Source organism: Amblyomma maculatum, chromosome 4 (assembly GCF_055883805.1).
Source record: "Amblyomma maculatum isolate TAMU_Amacu chromosome 4, ASM5588380v1, whole genome shotgun sequence".
NCBI classification, from domain to species: Eukaryota; Metazoa; Arthropoda; class Arachnida; order Ixodida; family Ixodidae; genus Amblyomma; species Amblyomma maculatum.
The window spans coordinates 112,535,691-112,562,465 of NC_139347.1; the positions used below are offsets into that span (position 1 = coordinate 112,535,691).

Below are 26,775 nucleotides of genomic sequence, written 5' to 3' on the forward strand. Positions count from 1 at the left end.
CCATAAATAAAAATCATGACGCCATAACAAAGGAAGGTAATTCAACGCGGCTGATACCTGCAGCATAATCAAAAGAACTTTTAAAGCAATAAAAAGCTGAGCAAGATTCTACACAGGACAATGCACTATCCAATGCGTCTCTCTGAAAAGCCATTAACAGGTTTACTCCATTATAAATTCCTCAGAAAGATTAACTGCGCAATTATAAATGCCGCATTAATGTATGTAGGCTGAAAAGTACAATTGTCTTTCAAGTTGATGTATTATATCCACAATTTTATTTTAACTTTATTTTTTATTGACCTTACTCTTACAGTGTAAAATCGTATATAAGCACACAGACGCGGTACGATTTCGAGCATAGCGTTTCAACGCGTTCGTGCCGAATTCCAAACCGTTTCGCGATGCTGAAGTTTCTGGCCACAATGCTGCTCATCGCCTTATTCATGGAGAGGTGAGAAATGGCACCATTTTAAACTCCAGATGCATTTCCCTATTGTAAGGTAGAAAAACTCTCTTTAAAAAAAACATTCTATAGCATTTTTATTGCAAAGTTGTGCACATATGATAGCGGGCAATGAGACTTATAATAACAAAGCATTCATTATTTTTACTTTCTGCGCAATGCCAAAAAACTCAACGGCTCTTGCGAATTATATTTTTGATAGGATAATGTGAGTAAGCATGGTCGAAATAGTATGCCGGCTATGCGTCGCGATCTTTACGATAAACACGCACGAGCTTACCGGTCATTACACTTCACTGAGGTATGCAATATTGCCATCAAAGCTCCTGCTGCCGTATCAGCACCGTCCTCATTTAGCACCTGCAGAAAAATAAATCGATCTGAATGAACGAACTTGTGCGCTGTAGCTGCCAGATATTTACTGCCAAGCATGCTTTGGTGAAGTCGAAGCAATGTGCTATGTTCGCGTGACCTCACTGTACATGATTGTAGACGGTAGTCAGCCCTTTATTTGTTAGTCGACGTCCATCAGTGCTACTTAGAGAAACTAGAGGGGGATTCTAAAGCTCTGCATTTAAAGGAATGAATCGATGGTAATAAATGTTTCCATCCACTGTTACTTCTTAGTTCTTCGTTTGAGTGCATGCGCTTTGTAATCCCTATTACCTAATTATTTATTTGTTGGCTCTGTTAGCGCAATGCAATAAATAAAACATGGCGTATGAGAGGAAGTGCACAAAGGCATGCGCCATAGTCAATAGATCAAAAGTCGCTCTTTATCAAATCGTACAGATCTGTTATCAGTCAGTTTACGGACTTGGTAATTACAGGTTCCTATCTGCCAGAACTATGAAAGCTAGTTATCACCGACAACGCCAAAACTGCATTTCATGGAGGACGAAATATGTAATGCACAGCGTTTCAAACATACAGGGTTGTCTGTTCTTAGGCTGAACACGCGGAGAGCTGTTAGCTTTCTTCGAAGAGCCGTCGTGTCCAATAGAGCCCCATGCAGAGGCAAAGTGAAGCCAATATTGAGGTACCTGCAGGTGGTGGTTCGAATTGGCTGCCAATTGGCTTTATTGGGTGAGCGGGTTTGACAAAATGGCGCTTTTAGTTAGGCGGCTACGTTTTCTTGTATTCTGTCTGAGATTGGATGACACTGTACAATGCTGGGGTGCATTGGCACTAAAGACACGATCGGAGCAAAAGACAAAATATAGCAGGGAGTATACACCATGAATATGCTTTCCCAAACAGACCGGGTTAACGGCATTAGCAAACTGGATTTCATTTGTAGTGGTTCTGAACAAACCGATGCATATTTAGAAGCCCATTGGAATGAGCTCGATTATTGCACCGCCGCCAAGAGCGATGACATAACCTCGAAAAGATATTAGTTGCAAGCCTGATAGTGGAATGAATGAAAGTGTTACTAAGGACACAGATAGGTATGAGATGCGTTGATATATTCTTAGGTTCTACGGATTTCTCAAGGAAAGAAGTCGAGGCCAAAGTTCATTGTCAGCAGCAAGTATCTTCACAGCATCGCGTGTGAGAGAGCAATGATGAACGCTTTTACGCGGTAGCTCTGATGGACCACTCTGCAGAGCTCATGGTCTGTCGACAATTGTTCAGTTACAGCCTTCATCGCTCTGTCGTTTGGCTGGAGAACTTAAGAAAGCCGCCGGGTGGGCTCACGCGCTGAAGCCGCGACATTGGCCTTCGTTCATATCACTGCAGGAGACCACGTTGTCGGGAATGAAGGAAATAGTATATCTAATCGAGACAAGTCGCAACAGTCAGTTTATATAGCTACGCCGTGAGATCCGGAACACAGATTTCCTAGAAAAGAGGCTGTGATGCAAAGCGAATGAACATCTCTCCATCAAAGTAATAACAGTAAAAGAATCTTAGAAGCAATGCAAGGTAGGAAAGAACGGACGAGCATAGCGCCATAAATTTCTGTTGAAATCTGCAGGGCAGGCGATGATAGGAAAGTGACCACCGGATATGCCAATGATTTTGAATTTTGAGAGTGGTGAAATTTTGCAAGAACACTGGCGCTGTCTTCATCCACAACATCGAAAGCGCATGACAAGAACATGCTAAATTATTGATTGACCACAATAATGTCAACTAAGTAGGAGGTACTTGCTAAGGTAATTGCTAAGGTAACTGCGAATAGAATTAGATCACCTCTATCGTTCAATTGATCACTGATCTCGAGCCGGGCATCCTGAAGAGTGAAGTTGAATGTGCCTTAGCCAGCCTTGCTAAGAACAAAGCTAGCGGAATTGATGACATTCCAGCTGAGTTGCTTCAAAACCTCAACCATGACGCTGTTAACATTCTGCATAGATTATGTCAGAAGAATTGGACAACCCTGCAGTGGCCACAGGATTGGAGGAGGTCAGTTTACATCCCCATTCCAAAGAATGGCAGTGCCAAAGATTGTTCCAACTACCGCACGATCGCGCTTATTTCGCATGCTAGCAAGGTGATGTTGAAAATCCTCCAAGGTAGGCTGCAGCAGTGTGTGGATCGGGAGCTTCCGGACGTGCAAGCTGGGTTTCGCAAGGGCAGAGGAACTAGAGACCAAGTTGCCAACCTTCGCTGAATCATGGAAAAAGCAAGAGAGTTCCAGAAACCCATCTACTTCTGCTTTATTAATTATGTGAAATTGTTTGACTGCGTAGATCACAGCAGATTGTGGCAAACTCTCCAAGAGATGGGAGTTGCAATTCACCTCATCTGTCTCCTCAGGAACCTGTATGAAGGGCAAGAGGCCACAGTCAGAACTGGGCATGGTCTTACTGATTGGTTTCCGATTGAGAAAGGAGTGAGGCAAGGCTGCATACTGTCGCCCTGCCTATTTAACCTATATGCAGAGTGCATCATGAGGAAAGTCGGTCTGGACGAGTCTTCAACTGGAGTGAAGATTGCTGGAAAATGTATCAGCAACCTTAGATATGCGGATGAAACCACTTTAATGGCAGAAAGTGAAGCGGAACTCAAGAGACTTCTCATGCGCATACAAGAAGAGAGTGAGAAGTTTGGGCTTAAACTGAACATTAAAAAGACAAAGATCATTGCGTCTTGCCCTATCAAGTCCTGGAGCATCAATGGACAAGAAGTGGAAGCTGTGACAGATTTTCTCTTCTTGGGCTCCAAGATTACCTCGGAAGGAGACTGCAGCCATGAAATTAGGAGACGCCTGCTTCTGGGAAAGAGAGCATTGGTTAGCCTTGACCGCCTAGTAAAGAGCAGAGACATTAGTCTGCCAACCAAGATTCGTATAACTCGTGCTATGGTCTTTCCAGTTGTGATGTATGGATGCGAGAGTTGGACTGTGAAAAAGGCTGACCGCCGAAGAATTGACGCGTTTGAATTGTGGTGCTGGCGAAGACTCTTGAGAGTCCTTGAACTGCCAGAAGATCAAATCAGTCAATATTGTCGACCATAAACCCTGACTGCTCATTGGAGGGTCAAATTCTAAAGTTAAAGCTCAGCTACTTTGGTCATCTGATGAGAAGAGAGGAGTCGCTGGAGAAATATTTGATGTTGGGAAAGGTTGAGGGTCGCCGGAGAAGGGGTAGGCAGCGAACGCGATGGTTAGATGGCATCCTCAAGGCACTGCAGATGAAGTTATGTGATGTTAGGAAGATAGTGAGAGACCGGAAAGCGTGGCGTGACATGGTCAATAGGGTCACGAAGAGTCGGACACGACTGAACGACTGAACTGAACTGATCGTTCAATTAACAAAAAGACCAGACAGGATTTTGAAACAAAACGATAATGTGCTGTACTCAGGCTTCGAATCAGCAGATGGAGAAATGCGCAAAAATCAAGCAACCCATTCATAAATGTTCTTCCAAGTACCTTGAGCTGACAAGATTTTAAAGAGTGTTAAGATGCGAAATATGTCGAATGCGAAATATATCGGATGTAAGAAAAACAATTGCTAGGCTCATGGGCCGCGGAAATGTTCGCAGATTTGCTTCACCTGCGAACTCAACATAATCCTACTGATCCCCAGTTGAGGGCGCAAACCACTGGGCCGCGCCGGGCTTGTGACAAGCCGGTGGTAATTCTCCTTCTCTAGCCCAAGGACAATAGTAGCGATCACAAGGGAGATGCAGTCAGTGAAAATGTTAATGATGAGATTAGCGTTGGCAGTGATGCCGCAGTTCACTTGCAAAGTGGTTTTCGCCATTTCCGCTTTTAATTAGACGTATGTGCTGTCTTGAAATTGTTTTGTCTACCCCCTAAATATACAGGACAATTACACTTAATTCCTTCAACTTTTACATCTAGGCTGCCGACAACAAGAGAAATGTTATCGTGTGCAAAATAAAGAGACACGTGCTGGCCTATGCAAATCTCGTGCCCAACTTCATGCAGGTGACATGTAATGAAGCATTCTTTAGGTCGAGACCTTCACAACGTGAATGTGTGACGTCACAAGACCACTTAGTATGTCAGAGATGACACCAGCTGCCAGTCGGAAAGCACATTTGACATGGGGATGAGATGGGTGTCAAACGCGCTCGTACCCTTGGATTACAATTTTGACACGCTACTCCTTGCCATCGCAGGCACGTTCTGGCATTATTAGTAAAGACGCATATTTCATCTATATCCGATGGTGCGTCTCAATATGTGGGTTATAGCTGATGAAAAAGTATGAGACTACTGATTAAGAGGACAGGATTTTAACATATTTTAATGTTCAATGTCTGCCATATTTGTGAATTTGTTTTAAGCATTTTGTTATAGGAGGTCCCCCTGACAACTTTGGGACCTCCTTCTGTACCAAATAAATCATACAAATTTGCGTAATACATTTTTGAAAATAAAAAAACCTGAAACCTGAAAGGTAACATACTCTAACAGGAAACCACAAGAAGAGCCACAGACGCGAATGAGTTTTATTATGGCTTCACTCCATTAAAGGCGGCTTCATTCAATTAAAATTTGGGTTCCATAGAGATTTTTTAAATTTCTATGGAACACGAAGAAGGATAACGAAAGACATGTCTGGAAACAAATATACAAGTGGCTCATGCAGGCGCACTTTTAACCCACATAAGTAGGCTACATTGTGCTTTCTTTGGTATGATACTTGAATCTGCTGCCTATATATAAATCTGAGTAATAAAAATAGTTGTTCCTTAGCGCGCCTGTATGAGCCACGTTACGTTTTCTTTGATATGATATTTGAATCTGCAGTCAATATATATAAAGTTGAATAATAAACATATTTATTTATTTCTACAAAGAAATAAAAGAGTCTTGTTGCTCTCGCATAGTGCCAGCGTCGTACACTTGGTTCAAGTCGCATTCAAATTGCATTTTATTTTATAAATTTGACGCTCGTTATACGCGACAACGTGTATCAACCTTCACAGATTTGAGAAAGCATTTGATTCAGTTGTTCAGCACTCATGCTAGCATTACGAAATCAGGTCGTAAAGAGCCATGTGTAAAACTAATGGTTACTGTTTACAGCGGATTTTATAGTCAATAAATTTAGTATTAAAGAAAGCAATACATTTACAGCAGAGGGAGCGTGAAGCAGGGTCCCACAATCTGAACAACTGCAATCACTGCGCGTTTACAAAAGTTTTCGAAGACCTCGATATAGAGCAGTGTGGAAAAAGAGCTGACGAAGAATGCGTTAGTAATCGGATATCCTCAAGAAAGGCCGCCTTAGTGAGTAATTTTGTGAAGAGAGTACCAATAATGTATTGTGACTTCATTAGGAAAAACAGATTGAACAGTCCTACGCTTGGAATGCGAAAAACGAAAGTAATATTTGTGTGTCTCGAAGGGAGGTTGCAATTTATGATCTGCAGAGAACTGCTACATCCGGCTTGACAATATGGGTTTGTAAGACAGCTTGCGACTGATGATCAGGACCACGAAACGGAAAGAACAGAAAATTAAGACCGGTGTAGAGCGGAATTGAGAGGCATTTCAACATCAACATGACATCTTCCCTATATTGCCCAAATGGAGAGTACATAAGAGAAATATCATAACGGTGCCGGCATATTCATTAGTCACAAGAGATTTTCTAAAAAGATTCCTTTAATTCAGAGAGTAGCAGAGCGACCTAGGGAAAGAAAAGTGGCACGTGTAATATTATCAAAAAAGAGAGCACAATAGGAAGGAAACAAACTCGCTTTGATTACGTGATAAGGGGATGAATATCGATTGTATCTATTGCAGAGAAAGATAATTAGTATTATGTTATTGTAACTTACAGGACTCCACCAAAAGTGGAAGCATATTAAAAAAAACAAAGGAAGGTGCTTTTGCTTTGGCTTAGCGGGTAAGGTAGACGGTGGCCACAAAGGTCCACTATTTACCCGTAGATGAAGGTGGGAAGGGGCCGAGGAGATCCATGTCAATTTGCTGAATGTAACGGTGGTCCATGAAGCACAGCAGCTGATGATACAGCACAGAGGAAAACAGTAGCGCCAACCTTCTCGTATCACAAACCGTGCTATCACTTGGCCTTCTGTCTCTGTTGTTGATCATCGTCTTCTGCCTTCTGCAATTTCATATATGTACAAACTTCTACCCCTATAAATAAAGACCCAAGTGTGCTATGAAGAACACATCTTTACTATGCATGAAAGGAGGAGCTGGGTATTCATTCATACGCAAAGACATGCGACATATGTAGGAGGCCAAAGTATCAACAACCTGCATAGAGTATTCTTCCCTTCCTGTACACCATCACGCTGCAGCCCACCTTGTTCATATATCGCATGCTATTAAGCGGTGCCGAGAGTCGCAACATTGTTTTACATTAGGCGCAGAGATAAAGCGCGGTTTATGAGAGCATTTGTCGTTGGCCTATTTTTAACAATGAACAGTAACGGGCTTCTGCTCTGGAAGTTTGTGGTTGGAAGGTGAAATGAGCCGGCAACACACCGATCGCTAGAATTTTTGGAATTAAACCGCATGATATGGGCGACATGGCAACAAGCGCTGTCAAGCGGACAGCTCATATGAGATGAGGGTTAGATAGGAATCAAACCCACTGGATAGCTTTGATCCGCAACCCAACAAACTAGCCTTGGAATTGCGGTCATGGCTTTACAACTTGGTTAAAGTGGGGCGTTTTATCTCTGTCGGGGGGAGTTTTGCACACTGTAATATATTTACACTGGTTAGTAATGAGTACCTACAAGACAGGAGAAACAGAAATTAAGAGCTTGGCGTTTACACCATTAGCAAGGTGCATGTATGCTAATAAAGATCTGCAATAAGAGCCACGGATGGGATTCAGAAAGGCCGCCACATCATCTGCCTAAAGGCAGAAATAATGTGTGGGTCCTTTATTTTAACGGTCTCAGAAGCAATATGCGAAACAGACTATGTAAGGCATGTAGTGTAAAAAATAATTTGTTTCTGCACTTGAATCTGCAGCCAGTATGTAAAACATTGAGCAATAAACACCTTATTCAGTTTGTGGGAGGAAAACAAAATATGCTTAGATTCTGAAGCCTACCCCAAGCTTTGGGCAGTACTAAATGTCTGTGTTGTTTCTTAGTGTTCGCGCTAGTTAGGAGGGAAAATTTGTATCACGTTTACATATATTTAGGAATGCACTTGATTCAGTCACAACCTTTGCAGTCATACTGTCGCTATAAACTCGATGCGCAGGTCAGTAGTACAAAACTATTAAGTGTTGTCTACACCTGAATTTAAGATACTACAGCTCTCCTCGATGAGTTCAATACACTTTGAGTCTGTAAGCGCGCCAGAGACGAATGGACACACCTTGTCCGTAGAGCCTATCACTGCGTGTTTACGTAACATTTTCCCACTTCGATTGAGATTGTTCGCCAATGTATGTTAACGGATAATGCATTGTAATATAAGCACTGCTTATTTCGATGGATTAGTAACTTTGGGTATAGATTCCAAATAATGAACACTGACCTAATTGAAAAAAAAATATTCTGGTTTCAAAAATAATAATCGCAGAAATATCGAAGTGCTGAATAGTATCGCAAATAAAAAGTAGTTTATATTAGGTAGCAATAAACAAAACATGACGAGGTAATACAACTTAGTAGGACAGGTTTTAACCACAGATCAGGAACACGAAATTGAAGCAAGCAGGAAATAAAGGTCTTAATTGTAGGATGTATATAAGAGGTGCTCTCCCATAAGGATTTCACCTTGCCTATACTACTGAAAGTTGCAAGGGTATACCATTTGCGTCATACCTGTGTTCACGTTCTTAGGACACACAAAAAAGATTATATGATATGTTCTGATTGAAAAAAAAATCACATGTGCAAAATAAGCTACGAAAACACTCCATAATAGGCGGAGAACGAAGGTAAGTTAATGACATACGTATTGAATGAACATCGACTCTGCATATAACTCAACGGTAAAAGTACTGTTCGCCTTTTACGGACACGTCCTGAACAACAAGAAAAGGAGAGCACGAAACGCTAGGCGAACGGAAGGGAAAACAAAATTGGGTCAAAATATTCGCAGCTTAGGGAGGTTATATACCAATTCAAAAACATCGTTTACGTTTTTGTTTTGAACCCAGCGTTTTCAAACTGACATTGAATTATTATTGCCTTGATAGAACAAGTGTTGCATTTTGCTTGATTTTTAAGGGTATCAAAGTCTCAAGGTGAAAGCAGAGGCCTTCCATAAATGAGAATTTGTAGCTATGAAGAATAGTGCTTCCTAATATATTCATCTGGTTTGCAGGTATTCTCTGCACTTTGTAGCTTTGTCTTATGTATGTTCTTAAAGCCTGTACTCGGACTACACGGTGTACGGTAATGGTGGGCACATTATCACGCTTAGATCTGAACATCCAGCTGAGCTGACAATGATGTGCAAAAGTAATCACATTTTGCTGAGGATTCGTGCGGTTGTGTAAAATCTAAGCTTGTGAGATAATGCTGTAAGTACTTCTTGCAGCCCAATAAGTGGAGCTGAAATTTTAGGCTGTTTCGGGAAATACTTATGCTATTGAGTTTCCTCGAAAAAGCTCGAGGAATACGAGTTGTGTTGGAGATATGAGATGGCTTTTATATTTCAGTGCTAACTGTGCGCCTGAAACGTCTACACAAACTACATTCGAAGAACGCATCAGCTGCAGAGGCTTTGTGAGTATGCTAAAAAAGTGAACATTGTCTTCAAGCAGCTGCACGAGGGCGCCTTGGTTGCCAGAATTAGCATTAATTCTCGTCTTTTCGTTTATACAAGGGAATAGAACTTTTGCCGCTGTGCAAAACGTCAATGTATTTCAATATACGCAGTAAGTTCATTATAAATTTTATTCCTGTTTTTGTTAAGTATGGTTTAAGCTCTAATTCTAGCATTTAGAATCAGCAAGCGTGGTTCTTTCTATGCGTGATGAAAACTTAGAGGTTTTCTTAAAGGCCACTTAAGAGGAGAATGGCGAAAGCCTACCCTTCCTTTCCTATCATTTGCTTCTGATCGTCTGCCTGAGATTGGTGTTCGTTGCAGCGGTACATATATATATATATATATATATATATATATATATATATATATATATATATATATATATATATATATATATATATATATATATATATATATATATATATATATATATATATATATATATATATATATATATATATATATATATATATATATGTATATATATATATATATATATATATGTGTGTGTGTGTGTGTTTAATAAAAGTCTTTCAGGATCCAGAGATATGTATAAGATGAGGTAGGGGCGCACAAACGAAAACAAAGGTTTATTTCCGACGTTTCGGCCGGGGCCCGGTCTTCGTCAAGGATTGTCTGTTGTTGTCTTCTCCTTGACGAAAGCCGGGCCCCGGCCGAAACGTCGGAAATAAACCTTTGTTTTCGTTTGTGCGCCCCTACCTCATCTTATATATATACTGATCAAAGGGTGCTCGTTATAATACTTGAAGGAAAGAAGCCAACAGTCGGCGAGGCCAAGGAAAGCATTGGGGATGGTACTTTATGTCTTTTTTTTTGTTTACTTGGATAATCACAGAAATTAGTAATGTAATCTGTTTAGGGGAAAGATAATTAAACACAAAGTAGAAGAAAAAACAACGTGCCGATGGTGGAAACCGAACCCACGACCTCCGAATATTGCGCCCGGTGCTCTTCCAACTGAGCTACAACGGCCGTTGTCTCCCCTGCTACTTGCTTGGGTATTTATGTTGTCTGTGTACGAACCTTAAAAGTGTTCACCAGCGCCACCCTCAACCAAAACGGCGGACGTGGAACGTCCTTTGTCACCGCCAGCGTCACGTAGAACGTGATCAAGAGCGAAGGCGAAAGCTGTGCTAGAACCCTCTTACGCTACCTATGGCTTCAAGACTGCCAGAACCGAGACCCCCGCAAGCTACAAGCTGATAAATTAGGGAAAATCAGGGTGCTCGTTATAATACTTTAAGGAAAGAAGCCAACAGTCGGCGAGGCCAAGGAAAGCGTTGGGGTTGGTACTTTGTCTTTTTTTGTTTGCTTGGATAATCACAGAAATTAGTAATGTAATCTGTTTAGGGGAAAGATAATTATACTCAAAGTAGAAGAAAAAACAACGTGCCGATGGTGGGAACCAAACCCACGACCTCCGAATATCGCGTCCGGTGCTCTTCCAACTGAGCTACATCGGCCGCTGTCTTCTCTGCTACTTGCTTGGGTATTTATGTTGTCCGTATACGAACCTTGAGAGTGTTCACCAGCGCCACCCTCAACCAAAGCGGCGGACGTGGAATGTCCTTTGTTACCGCCAGCGTCACGTAGAACGTCACGTTACCGCCAGCGTCACGTTGATGACGCTATGACATCTCCCGTCTCAGAAGACCCAACCCCACTGCAGCTCGATACTATTGACTTGCCCGCTTCTGTACAGAACGAGGACTCCACTGCAGCTTTTTCTGGCTGTCTGGATGCTAGCCTTTCAGCAGATCAACTCGACCAGCTAGTCAGCTTGCTGCAGCACTTCCGTTCCTCATTCGACCTTCCTCGGACATCTCTGGGGCGCGCATCCGTAGTCACTCACTGCATCGACACCGGTACGCACGCTCCGGTACGCCAGCGCCCTTATCGGGTATCGGCTGCTGAACGTCAAGTTATCACAGAGCGCGTTAATGACATGCTTCAGCGTGGCGTCATCCAGCCTTCCCACAGCCCTTGGGCTTCTCCAGTTGTTCTCGTGAGGAAAAAGGATGGCTCTATACGGTTCTGTGTTGATTGCAGGCGTTTGAACAAGATAACTCGAAAAGACGTATACCCCCTTCCACGTATTGATGACGCTCTCGATTGCCTTTAAGGCGCCGAATTCTTTTCATCTCTGGATCTTCGCTCTGGCTACTGGCAGGTACCCATGCAGCTGACGATCGACCAAAAACCGCCTTTGTGACACCTGATGGTCTCCATGAATTTAACGTCATGCCGTTTGGATTGTGCAACGCGCCGGCCACCTTCGAGCGCATGATGGACACAATTCTGTGCGGACTCAAGTGGCATGACTGCCTTTGTTACCTGGACGATGTTGTCGTGCTCTCAAAAGATTTTACGTCACATTTGGACCATCTCGAGCGTGTGCTAAAGTGTTTGACTGATGCCGGCTTGCAACTAAATTTGAAAAAGCGCGGCTTCGGGGCTCGCCAGCTTCCTATATTGAGGCACGTTGTTTCGAAAGACGGTGTTTGTCCAGATCCTGCAAAACTCCGTGCAGTAGCTGAGTTCCACGCCCAACTTCTCTAAAGGAGCTGCGTAGTTTTATTGGGCTGTGCTCGTATTTTCGTCGCTTCGTCCGAAATTTCGCTTCGATCCTCTCACCGCTGACTGATCTCCTTGCCGGTGACGCCATTCTTTCGTCTTGGACATCCGACTGTGATGAGGCCCTTTCGACACTTCGGCGCCTTCTAGTGTCGCCTCCGATTCTCCGCCATTTTGACCCTACGGCGCCTACCGAAATTCACATTGATGCCAGCGGTGTAGGTTTCGGCGCTGTCCTTGCACAACGAAAGCCCGCCAACCCAGAGTACGTTGTTGCTTATGCCAGCCGTACCCTAACAAAGGCCGAAAAGAATTATTCTGTAACCGAAAAGGAGTGCTTAGCCATCATTTGGGCCATTGGGGAGTTCCGCCCATATCTCTACGGTCGTCCCTTTTCTGTTGTTACGGACCATCACGCACTCTGCTGGTTGTCCAGCCTTAAAGACCCATCCGGCCGTCTTGCTCGCTGGGCCCTCCGCTTACCAACACGACATTCAGGTCACCCACCGGTCTGGCCGTAAGCACTCTGATGCCGACTCCCTGTCTAGGTAACCTCTTCAATGTGGCTCTGACTCGACAGCTACCACCATAAGTGACTCATTTTCGCTAGAAATTGCCGACATGCCCAATGAACAAAGGCAAGACCCTTGGATTGCTTCTCTTCTCACGCTTTTATCTACACCTTCTCTGCGCCCAGCTTCACGAACGTTTCACCGCCACGCTCGTCATTTTTCCATCCGCGACGGCATGCTTTACCGCCGAAATTACCTTTCCGACGGACGCAAGTGGCTCCTTGTCATTCCTCGGCATCTCCGTTCGGAAATATGCGCCGCTTTTCACGCCGATCCTCAGTGTGTCCACGCCGGAGTGTTGAAAACTTACACCCGTCTTCGCCTCCGCTATTACTGGCAGGGTATGTACCGCTTCGTGCGTCAATACGTTCGCGCATGCCAGGAATGCCAACGCCGCAAAAACCCTCCACACCACTCCACCGTTCCGCTGCAGCCCTTGCCTTGCCCCAGCCGACCATTCGATTGTGTTGGTATTGATCTTTACGGGCCACTACCAGTCACTCCAGCTGGAAACCGTTGGGTTATCGTGGCTGTTGACCACCTTACGAGCTAAGCAGAAACATCTTCCTTACCTTCTGCGTCGGCGCCAGAGTTGCGTCTTTCGTCCTGCACCATCTCGTTCTGCGCCACGGTTCACCTAAAGAATTGCTCAGTGACCGTGGCCGTGTTTTTCTTTCCGAGACCATTGAAGCCCTTTTTCAGCAGTGCCGCGTTGTCCACCGTTCTACCTCGGCCTACCATCCGCAGATAAATGGCATGACAGAACGTTTTAACCGCACCTTAAGTGACATGCTGGCCATGTATGTCACGTCAGACCACTCAAACTGGGACCGGCTTCTTCCATTCGTCACGTACGCTTATAGTGCTGCAATACAAAGCACGACCGGCTTCTCCCCCTTTTTCCTTCTATACGACCGTGAACCCACCTAAACTATGGACACGATACTTCCTTATCGCCCTGACACCTCCGAAGCGACCACCGTCTCTAAAGCAGCAGCATATGCAGAAGAATGTCTCCAGTTGGCCCGCTCATTTACAACCCAGAACCAAGGTCACCAGCAGTTCCTTCGCGCACAGTCTTCTCCAGCTCCTTCATACAGCACAGACTCCCTCGTGTGGCTTTGGGTTCCTGCCACCCCTTCCGGCCTCTATACCATACTTGCTTCCAAATACCATGGCCCATATCGGGTTATTTGCCAGACTTCTCTGGTGAACTACGTTATAGAACCGCTTGTAGCGACACCGGATATGCGCCGCCGCGAGCGTGAAACAGTGCCCGTTGACCGCCTCAAGCCCTGTTACGACCCGCCTGTTGTGTCCACACCATGAGTCGGAAGGATGCCTCTTTTTTCTCCCGGGGGTAATTGTAGTGTCACACCAACGCTCGGTGATTGTCGACGGTGACAAAGACGACGAGCATATGTCGAAAGGCGCGTGCTAAAAAAAACAAGACGGCAGACAAAAGACGAAGACGCAAGAGACTGACGCGCTAGTTAAACGGTCGATCTGAACACCGACCTGAGCTTCAACGCACCCTTACAATATATATATATATATATATATATATATATATATATATATATATATATATATATATATATATATCAAGGAAAGAAGCCAGCAGTCGGCGAGGCCAAGGAAAGCGTTGGGGATGGTACTTCATGTCTTTTTTTTAATGTTTACTATGATAATCACAGAGATTAGCAATATAATCTATTTAGGGGAAAGATAATTAAACACAAAGTAGAAGAAAAGACAACGTACCAATGGTGGGAACCGAACCCACGACCTCCGAATAACGCGTCCGGTGCTCTTCCAACTGAGCTACATCAGCCGCTGTCCCCCCAGCTACTTTCTTGGGTATTTATGTTGTCTGTATACGAACCTTGAGAGTGTTCACCAGCGCCACCATCTGCCAAGGCGGCGGACGTGGAACGTCCTTTGTTACCGCCAGCGTCAAGTAGAACGTGATCAAGAGGGAGGGAGAACGCTGTGCTAGAACCCTCTTACGCTACCTATGGCTTCAAGACTGCCAGAACCGAGACCCCCGTAAGCTACAAGCAGATCAATTAGGGGAAATGAGGGTGCTCGTTATAATACATCAAGGAAAAAATCCAACAGTCGGCGAGGCCAAGGAAAGCGTTGGGGATGGTACTTCGTGTCTTTTTTTAATGTTTACTATGATAATCACAGAGATTAGTAATGTAATCTATTTAGGGCAAAGATAATTAAACACAAAGTAGAAGAAAAAACAACGTGCCAGTGGTGGGAACCGAACCCACGACCTCCGAATAACGCGTCCGGTGCTCTTCCAACTGAGCTACATCGGCCGCTGTCCCCCCTGCTACTTTCTTGGGTATTTATGTTGTCTGTATACGAACCTTGAGAGTGTCCACCAGTGCCACCCTCTGCCAAGGCGGCGGACGTGGAACGTCGTTTGTTACCGCCAGCGTCACGTAGAACGTGATAAAGAGGGAGGGAGGACGCTGTGCTAGAACCCTCTTACGCTACCTATGGCTTCAAGACTGCCAGAAGCGAGACCCCCGTAAGCTACAAGCAGATCAATTAAAGGGAAATGAGGGTGCTCGTTATAATACATCAAGGAAAGAATCCAACAGTCGGCGAGGCTAAGGAAAGCGTTGGGAATGGTACTTCGTGTCTTTTTTTTAATGTTTACTATGATAATCACAGAGATTAGTGTAATCTATTTAGGGCAAAGATAATTAAACACAAAGTAGAAGAAAAAACAACGTGCCAATGGTGGGAACCGAAACCACGACCTCCGAATAACGCGTCCGGTGCTCTTCCAACTGAGCTACATCGGCCGCTGTCCCCCCTGCTACTTTCTTGGGTATTTATGTTGTCTGTATACGAACCTTGAGAGTGTCCACCAGCGCCACCCTCTGCCAAGGCGGCGGACGTGGAACGTCGTTTGTTACCACCAGCGTCACGTAGAACGTGATAAAGAGGGAGGGAGAACGCTGTGCTAGAACCCTCTTACGCTACCTATGGCTTCAAGACTGCCAGAAGCGAGACCCCCGTAAGCTACAAGCAGATCAATTAAAGGGAAATGAGGGTGCTCGTTATAATACATCAAGGAACGAAGCCAACAGTCGGCGAGGCCAAGGAAAGCGTTGGGGATGGTACTTCATGTCTTTTTTTTAATGTTTACTATGATAATCACAGAGATTAGTAATGTAATCTATTTAGGGGAAAGATAATTAAACACAAATTAGAAGAAAAAACAACGTGCCGATGGGGGGAACCGAACCCACGACCTCCGAATAACGCGTCCGGTGCTCTTCCAACTTAAAAAAAAAAGACATGAAGTACCCTTCGCTCTATTTATAAATATATATATATATATATATATATATATATATATATATATATATAGCTTCCGGACGTGCAAGCTGGGTTTCGCAAGGGGAGAGGAACTAGAGACCAAGTTGCCAACCTTCGCTGGATCATGGAAAAAGCAAGAGAGTTCGAGAAACCCATCTACTTCTGCTTTATTGATTATGCGAAAGCGTTTGACTGCGTAGATCACAGCAGACTGTGCCAAGCTCTCCAAGAGATGGGAGTTCCAATTCATCTTATCTGTCTCCTCAGGAGCCTGTATGAAGGGCAAGAGGCCACAGGTCAGAACTGGGCATGGTCTTACTGATTGGTTTCCGATTGAGAAAGGAGTGAGGCAAGGCTGCATACTGTCGCCCTGCCTATTTAACCTATATGCAGAGTGCATCATGAGGAAGGCCGGTCTGGACGAGTCTTCAGCTGGAGTGAAGATTGCTGGAAAACGTATCAACAACCTTAGATATGCGGATGACACCACTTTAATGGCAGAAAGTGAAGCGGAACTCAAGAGACTTCTGATGCGCGTACAAGAACAGAGTGAGAAGTTTGGGCCTAAACTGAACATTAAAAAGACAAAGATCATGGCGTCTTGCCCTATCAAGTCCTGGAGCATCAAGGGACAAGAAGTGGAAGCTGTGACAGATTTTCTCTTCTTGGGCTCCAAGATTACCTCGGAAGGAGACTGCAGCCATGAAATTAGGAGACGCCTGCTTCTGGGAAAGAGAGCAATGGTTAGCCTTGACAGCCTAGTAAAGAGCAGATACATTAGTCTGCCAACCAAGATCCGTATAACTCGTGCTATGGTCTTTCCAGTTGTGATGTATGGATGCGAGAGTTGGACTGTGAAAAAGGCTGACCGCCGAAGAATTGACGCGTTTGAATTGTGGTGCTGGCGAAGACTCTTGAGAGTTCCTTGGACTGCCAGAAGATCAAATCAGTCAATATTGTCGACTGTCACGAAATCGGCGCCCATTTTCATCAAGCCGGCACGGCGCGAGGCCCGCGCGGCGTCGCGTGGAAAGCATGTAGAGAAAGCCCCCTTCCCCGCGCAGGAGAGCGCGTAGCTTTGTACGCGTTGCCGTCACCCTCTTTTCCATTGCCCGGGGAGGACGGTGATTCATCGGACTGGAATCAGCCAGAAAATTCTAGCATCCTCTATGGGACCTAGCCAATGACGACGCGCGGCTCGACGGGAGGAGAAGAGGGAGCTATAACCAGCGAAGCTATGTGTGTGTGCGCGCTAGCTTTTGCGCGTGTTAACAAACAGACGCGGCGCGCCCTATTTAAAGCGACCGCGCCGCTTGTTGAGTCAGTCAGTCAGTCAGTTCGTCAGTGCTTTGCGACGTGTTCGGCTGGACTCCCGGGGATCACCCGCTGCTGGCAAGCCCACGGTCTTTCAAGGGAGCGGCGCTCGTCTCGTATGGCGGCCACATCGTGACTCTTGAGGCGTCGGACTGCAACAGTGCCCGGTGAACAATTTGGTGTTTGTTTATGTACTCTCTCGTGTTTCATCTGTTGTAAAGCCTCTACGTTATTGGATACCTGTGTAATTGCACGCTTAGCGTTTGTATTCTGTGAACCTCTCGTCTATGTATTTCAAGTGATCTTGTGTATTCCTTTGTATCGTCTCTTGCTGTGCATAAATTGTGTTTTGTTTGTTACTTCTGACTCCGATCCTTTCTCTGGTTTGAACCGGCGACCGCTGGGCTCCAAACGACCACCCCCTTCTGTCACTACAAGGTAGTTGAATTCCGGCTGAGCTTGCCACGCAGGTCGAGGGCATCTCCTTCGCGACCGGAACAGCTACCCCCACTCACTCTAAGGGTGTCTGGGAGTGTGCGCACCGTTAAGGGCGCATCGTTAATAATACCCCCTTAATTATTAACGGGTGACATCGACCATAAACCCTGACTGCTCTTTGGAGGGTCAAATTCTAAAGTTAAAGCTCAGCTACTTTGGTCATCTGATGAGAAGAGAGGAGTCGCTGGAGAAAGATTTGATGTTGGGAAAGGTTGTGGGTCGCCGGAGAAGGGGTAGGCAGCGAACGCGATGGTTAGATGGCATCCTCGAGGCACTGAAGATGAAGTTATGTGATGTTAGGAAGATAGTGAGAGACCTAATGCGTGGCGTGACATTGTCCATAGGGTCACGAAGAGTCGGACACGACTGAACTGATATATATATATATATATATATATATATATATATATATATATATATATATATATATATATATATATAATTGCTTTACACGAAAGGAAAGGCGATGTATCTGCAACAATTTCTACGGCAAGCGCGTCTAGACGGTACACCATCGCTCCTGTTACGTGGCGTTCCTTGGCGTTAAAAAGTTAAATTGGTTCACAGGAAGGGAAAGGCGCAGTAACTGTCACACTTGCTCTGTGGACACCCGAACCGCGCCGTAAGGGAAGGGAGGAAGATGGGAATGAAAGTGGAAAGAGAGAAAGAGGAGCCGTAGTGGAGGGCTACGGAGTAATTTCGACCACCTGGGGATCTTTAACGTGCGCTGACATCGCACAGCACACGGACGCCACTTCGTTTCGCCTCCATCGAAACGCAGCCGCCGCGGTCGGGTTCGAACCCGGGAACTCCGGCACAGTAGTCGGGCGTCTTACCACTGCACCACCCCGGCGGGGCATGTGCGGTCAAGTGTGGAATTGAAGATTGCAGAAACGCTAGACAAGAACGCATGTCACGGAATTGTGCCGAATATGACAGATCTCGCGCACAACTGTCGCGCACGGGGCTTTGCTTTATAAGTCTAGAAACAGTTTCACCTTAAACCACGCAAATACGCGTTACAGGGTTGTACTGGGGCGCATGTAAATTGAAGACAGGGCGGAATTATGGCCTGGCACGGATTATCTCAGCTTCCTCAATGCTGTGAACTGTCATGATGGATATCAATGTGAAAGCAGATTTAATTCACCAGCCTCAGCCCATGAGGTTATACCGTCAAATCTTGGGAGATCACGGCCGATCTCGATGGAAAACAGGAGCTATTTCCTACGACCTTCTCTGTTGCCGAGGAAGCAATGGGAACTTTTCTCCAGTTAAGCTCTCCGTCGAAGCAAGCTGCGCGACCTGCTCTCTGTTGGCTCCGTATCTGCGTCAGCGGCAGCGGGAGGCTTTTGCCTGCTTCCGCGCTGTCGCCCGCGGTGCAATGCAGTAAACATTGCGGCGCATAAGCATCGGCAAAGAATAGTTGTTTATAGTAATACAATTAATAATTGCAGTATCTCTCGCAGCCTAAATGCGTCCAATTAATGCACAACAGTCATATCTATTAGCCTGTTGGCGCCATAAAATAAGGCTCAGAGATTTTGTATTGCGCACTACATCCTTGTAAAACTGTTATATACCCCTCGCTTTTGTTTAAACCAATGGAGAGCGTAGTAAGAAAAGCCGTTTTAGCATGGTACATATCAGTGCGAAAGCACTCTTATTCTGTCTATCCCCGGTCAAGATCCTTGTTTGATTATCTTGTAGCCCCACTCCACGCGGGTATTTTAAAATATGCCCAGTATAACGACTTCAACGCGCTAGTCTCCCGAATGGTCTTTGAAGTTCGCCAGCCAGCCTCTTTAGTGCTTTCACACTAGACAGCAAAACCATCGCAGTTGATCCGAACAATTCAGGTTTAAACCCGGAACACATGATCATCAGCCAACAGTGTTGACCCGTGAGATATAAAGACGGGGGTTCTGAGATGTTATTACCAGGTTTTAATAAGGCAACATAGCAGCTTTGTGATGGCGCTACGAACTTGTGACCTCTCCGATAACAGGCGCTGTTGCACCGGAGGTGATCTCAAAGTCCCATTTTCATCCACTCATTCAAATACCTTGTTTAATTAACCCTCTTCCTTTTCACCCAGCGATTCTGAGATGGTGCCTCATCTGTAGGTGAAACTGTCCCTTCTTGGGCTTTCCGAGTGTAATCAGTTTAACAGGTAGCCCCTGCATAATGTTTTTGGTACCAGCCCTTCTAACCTCAATAAGCTTTATGGAATCCCGTACGATATGTTCTTTCATAAGACAGCATGCTAGACGAGCCTCACATGCCTGGAGTCCAGCGCCAAGCGTTTCCAGCTGCATTTTCTAACTCGGACATTTAGGGAGTGATTAGAAAGCACTGAGTAAGGGTAGAGTGGGAAGCCTCAGTTCTCAAGTCAGGCCAGCGTTTCAATAAGTGAACTTCGTTTATGCAGCGCGATCATAACTGGTGGGGGCTAATTACGCTTTTTCTTCCGAAGAAATAAAGATAGAGAGGGAGGATGGTCGGGGACCGTAAGTGGGTCCAGGAGTGATAAATGTTTCTTTGGTATCTATTTCTCAGTCTGGGACCAGTAATCCTGTGGCCCGGAATAGAAAAAAAAAAGCCGGCTGCCGCAGGAAAAACTACGGTTCGGGGTGAATGGACCCAGCACCTAAAGCAGTTACAAAGCTGACACTCCTTTCTTGAAAGGGGACCGGCATTACAAAGGCTCCTGATATATATTATATCGGCAGGGCATCAGTTCTGAAAAGCTTTCCGCAAAGTAGGCAGAAAAGCCAAAGAAACAAAGCAGTAACAGGTCAGTGAACCATAGCTGCCACATCCTGAAAAAAGGGTTTAAGGGCCAACTAAAGTTGCAGGCAGGCAAAGATTCGTGTCTGTTTGGCTACGTTACAAGCCGGACAACAACTTTGGCTATTTCTTCCCAGCCGCGGGGATCTGACATTCAAGTGTAATTTGAAAGAATCTTTTTGTTTACGGTGACGAAATACTGTACCAAAATGGCTGAACCATTTTGATAAGGTGTGCATTATAATACCCTAGATACCAAGTTTTCGCACCTCTCCGTCTCGTACCTCGAGTTCGTCTCTCCGGTTTGGAATTCAAGCTGATGCCCTGCATTTAGGGAGGGTAGACGCTAAACCCCTTCATCATCCCTGTATATACAACAATGAATAGCCATATTCCTGTCAAATCCTTAAAAGTTTATTATCTCAAACATGGCAAAAGATTTGAAGTAAAGCAAGAATTTCAGAAACAGCTTATTTCAGCAAGTGCTAGTTATCGCATTAGCATGGTTATAAATGACGATCAATGTCGAGGCAAGCCTTCCGTAAGTTTTCAGGGCTTTAGTTTTTCATTCGGCATGCTCACAAATGTGCATCTGGCTGTACGCATATTTTACATCATGGTGCACCTCAGTGATATAATGATTATATACAAAAGAAATATTTAAAATTTCGAAGTTTATTTATGGCCGACATTATACCACGAACATTAAGACTGTGAGCATTGTATTTGAGTCCAGTTTTTAAATTGTCTTTCTGAGCAACGAATTTCACTACATGCATCCATAAATTAAGAATTCTACACATCCTGAATTTGGCTTCTCATAATGCAGTCTTGAAATGAAGTCGCTAGCTGTAGTAATGTCACGGAGTTCACCATAACTGCTTCTACTGCATAAAACAGAAAACCTGTTTTCGTATTTTGCATTTTGGATTTGCTCTAGTCATGCATTTATGCAAGAAATGCATTTTAAAATGTGCATTGTGGAGGAACTGCGTGTAACTGTCGTTAATTATGTCGAACTGCGTTTCCGATCAGTTTTAAACGGCACTCAACTAATATGTTGACATCGTTCAATTCTTAATATAATGATTCATATACTTCCAATTGTACAAGTTTATTAGTGTTTTTAGCTAATTAATCATATAGTCACTGATGTCTATCACTTTCATAATGTATGCCTTGCTGTAGAATACACTTGCACATCGCGCAGCGACGGAACTCATTGAATTTGAAATAACGATTTTAAATATATCAATGGAGATTCGGTTAAAGCATTCAGTGTGTACTGAACCAGATGTTAAGCGGTACCCCAAATCTGAAAGTCTAGGCATAATGGGACCACACATCCGTTGCAAATTGCGCTGGAATCACAGGCCGTTGCTGAAATGGCAAAAGCATTCGAAAATATTATACGAAAATTCTCGGTGGAAATGGATGGTGGTAGTCTTGTTTGGCTGAACTTAACTTACGAAGCGGAAGCCAGATTAGGCTTGTCAAGAAAGCGTCTGATACGGTTCTGCTCCTCCAAGTCTGTATCCAAACGTCAGGGAAACGGACGCAGCCGAAGATGTTCCAGCGTGCCACTCCCCTACGCTGTTTGCAAACTTCAAGGTCACGCTGAGCTAGAGGGCGCGAAAGTGTCGAGGGCATTTTGAAGGAAAAGGTGACACGAGACAAGCCAGGGTGCAGCGCTGATGTTGGAGGAAAGTTGGGTAGTTTGGAAAGTTGTGCGCTCTTGTATCAGCAGTTTTGTACATTTGCGGATGTATGTACCGGCGCGGCTAAAGTATTGCATATATATGAAAAAGAACAGCAGGGGTGCGTACTTACTATGCCACCGGCTCCACGCGCCACACCTGCGAAAAACTGAGCTTGCCGTCTTCGAGCTCCTCATCTGAGAGAGCATTCCATCTTTAAAAAAAAGAAAAGATTACAGACCGCAAACTTAGAGCTCCTTTGATCTCATTCGTATCTTCTTTTTGTTTTCTTTTTACCTGTGTTACTATTGTACTCTTAACATATGTACTGTGTCCCACCCTGCTAAAGTCCCCTGAGGGGATTGCAGTATTGATAAATAAATAAATAAATGACCTTCACGAATGACTGCACTAGGGGTTGCTTTCTAAAATACCCGGTATTAACTTAGTTTAACGTTTCATGTCGTTCAAATTGGGTCTATTTCTGCGATGCTAATTTAGAAGATATAAAGGCGTTTCTTTATTTTCGTGGTGTTTTGTTTAGGCTTAATAGTGGAATTATAAGTGCCACTATTTGGCATTTCGGATGAGGTACATTATCCGAAATATAGTTTCACAAATATTGACTAAGCGGGCACTCGTTCAGGCCTATGCATTCGAGATCATATTGCTGAATGTTTTATGAATAATTTGTTGAGTGCACTAGAATATGATGTACGATTTGTCGGTTCGCGATTGACAGCAACCACTCTTTCGCAGCAGGACTATAGATAAATCTGTGATATGCTATCTATTCATGTTTGAGTTAGAGATGGAACGGGGTGCCATATAATATGGTGGCACAAGCCTCGGCCCCGCAGCTTTCAATATGTGAAACGCTACTATAGCAGCGTGCCTTTAGTCCTTGCTGAATTTCGTTTTGTATTGACGGCTCATAAAATCTCACGAAAAGATTTTCGCAGAAAAACAAGGTTTGGACAGTACTCGAGACGGGAATAAAAAATATTTTTTTTTGTCGCGCATGGTAATGTTGCGTGGAAAGAAGTCACGGAAGAGTAGACAAGTAACGAGCACGCTGCTCCCGTATTTTCTTTTCTTGTCTGCGGGCATTTTTCGCTAAACTTTACCAGGTCTGAAGAAATGCGCCAATCAAAGATAGCGCGTCTCTTACTGAACTGCCTTGTCAAAACCGATTTTGGAAGAAAATCTTTGAATTTAGACCCAGGAATAACGGAATGAAGTCACGATCGTGGCTAATAAGCTGAAAGGAAATTGGATTCATATTAAATACTTTAAAATCCTCAACTGATTTAAATATCATTTGAGAATTGGATACTTGTTCAATTACATATAGAAACAAATGATTCTCTAGGAAACAAGAAATTTATTACCTAAAAAATAACTATCTCACAGTTCGTTACATGCTCAGTACTCTATGAAACCCAATATAGTGCGAAATAATGGATGGGGTATGTGGGAAGGCGCTCTCATAAGCGTAAATAAAGCTTCAGCTACCTAATGACGCTATAGTAATTTTTACTAAGGGGGGCGCCAACACCAGGTTGATTTTGTGACGTTCAAGACGAACAGAACGAAGCGAAAGGTTCATTACTTTTGATGCAGTCTAATTGGGTAGCATGACACATGAGAGCTAAAGTCTGGCTGAATTTCAACCCCTGGCCTCCGGGAAAGAATACGAGGACGAAAAATGCAAACTTTAGATAAGCCAATTCCGCGTTGCCTTGTCCTAAAACCGATATGGCAGTTATGAACACGAGTAGAAAAGTGGGCAACCTCACGGCACCGAGATTCTCTCTTCAAGCCCACAATAATGGTGGCCTAAACACTGTACTTCCCAGGAGTGCGTTAAAAATTCGTCGAAACTGTGCCTCTTTCGAACCTTCGAAGAGTCGTACAAAAAATAGGGGAGGCATTTTTAAAGTTACGTTATAGAGTATTTTGCAGCATACAGCGTTTCTTTCGTTCTTAGAATTTGACTGAAGGGCGCTCAAGCCGCCACTACAAAAAATATCAATTGCTTTCATTTCTGATTGTATTGCAAATTCCGAAAACACATTTATTGCTCACTCAGCCACAGTGTGCTGTACAAAATGATTGTTCATGCAGTGTGCTGCACATTTCTGGAATAGCCGAAGTGCGTCAGAAGGTCTCCAAGTACAGTCTATGAATGCATGGATGGATGTATTACAAGGTCGCGCCCTTTGAAACGGATGGTGGCAGCTTCCACCATGCTCTCCTTTTCTTTGCTTTTTTACTAGTGACACACAGCGGTACAGAATATAATTTGGAAAATAAACAAAATTGTATCACCCATTCATCAACATAGAAACGTCCCAATAACAATTGTAACATATGAAACCAAAGACTTGCTTGGCATTTGTTCCCTGACCTCTGCCCCTAAATTAAGCATCTCCAGCGGAACCTTTGCATCTGAAGTACCTTGAGAACTACCTCATCCACAAACTTTTGATATCGGGTTTTGGGGCTTTTTTTTTTTTCAGAAGTTATTGCGCTCAATCACTGCATTCGAAAATTTTCAATAGCTCTTAATGGGAAACAAAATAAACCTAGCGACAACAGCCCAGTGCAAAGAATCATAGCTTCCAAATTCCGGAAACCCCTGCGAGCGTGTCGTTTTCTATATATCTTACGGGCGTAGACAAGGTCACCAGGAGACAAAAGATAGAGTCGAAATCCTTCTCCACAGATTTCTTGACTTATGCGCGCTGCGTTAAGTATTTTTCATCTCTTACGGGAATGCCCTGGTTCCTCAGATCTTCCCATCACATTGACCTCTCCTAAATTTTCAGTCTCACATCGTTGTCCGCAGCGAACTCTAGCTGTCTCAGATGGTGAACGTGGTGGCCATTGGAATGAAATAGCAATCGATTAGGCAAAATACCGTTCATTCTACGTAAAGAAATTTACTTCCTGACTCCAAGGTTCACTCCTCGCCTACAACTGAACTCTTCTTGGATGCGATAGAAATCTCCTCAGCTCCGACATGAGGGGAAGGTAGCGGTGTATTTGAGCACAATTTTTACTCTTCAGAATATCTGCCGAATGTATATTTTTTACTCTAGTTTGCCATTTGAAAATTAATGGCGCTATTTTGTAAAATACATTTTATGTGTGAACATCATCCAGCAGACGTTTTCATGTCATTAATCAGAGCAAATCGTACTGATGACTATATTCTTTTTCTCTTACAGAGCTGTGCAGGTAACAGCAGATGCCCTCGTGGATGCCGATGCCCAAAAGATTGGGGTTCACCGTCAAGAATCTGTTCGGATTAAAAAAAGAAAGTCAGGCACTGAGATGACGTTAACGTCAAATAAACTCTGCCTACTTGATTTTTCTTGTTTTTTATTTTGTACTCTAGCGTGACTCAAACCGCACATTCCACGAGCGCAATAGCAGTTCATCAATATAGAGTTAAACTACTGAACCTACATAATTGCACGGATCATCATCTACAGCGTCGAAGACTGTGCATCTCAACTGACTAACCTTTCAACACTGCGGCTATGATGCTGTTAGTTGCTCCAAGGCATAGTGACATTTTTGGTAGTACTATTAGTATAAACATTTCATTGAGAAACTCGGTTATGGATTAAGGAGGGACTGGTCGAGTCTTCAGCCCAGGACAAAATTCGCTGAAGCCACTGCCCGAGCTTTTGCAAGCAGCGTTCTTTGTGCATGTTTTTTTCTCAGATGTTTTCTTCATAATTCTTCACTTCACTTCACTCCACATAAATACCTTAAACCCTAATTAGAGGGTATTACATAAAGTGTGGCGCGCACAGAAATGGAAAACAGAGTAGGTAACATATATGTGTAAGTTATACAAATACGAGATTATCACTGAGCAAGTACACGCGCGATTCTTTCAAGAAATAAGATGAGCATGTGATAGCATCAAGTTCTCGGGAAAGCCGTTACCGTCGTTGGTAGTCCGGGGGAAGAATGATGAAGAAAATGTAGTGGTGCAAGAGTGAGGTCGTGACACTTGCTGCTAATGACCAGTGCGGAGGGAGATACGTGGTGGGGGTGCCCGACCACGTAGTTGGAGGAAACAGTTTGAATACGAACGGCCGGAACAAGAAAAAAACCTCAACTTCTTATCGAAATAGAGTTTTAGCTTACCGTGATCCGCGATCTGCTACCGTGATCCGCTACCGCGCGTTCCACTGCGCATGCCCAGACTTCCTCTTGACGCCGATAGATGGCGCCACATACTGGATGTCGGCACATAGACTTGCCGCGTCGGGACCA

General features: G+C 44.2%; 1 long non-coding RNA gene across 1 annotated transcript; it reads left to right on the forward strand.

The window, feature by feature from the left end:
- The first annotated feature begins 323 nt into the window (after positions 1–323).
- On the forward strand, positions 324–25,852 carry LOC146191963 (uncharacterized). Its single transcript, XR_014706377.1, has 3 exons — positions 324–454; positions 9,559–9,625; positions 25,713–25,852. It is a non-coding gene; the product is annotated as an uncharacterized LOC146191963 (long non-coding RNA).
- The last annotated feature ends 923 nt before the right edge of the window (positions 25,853–26,775 follow it).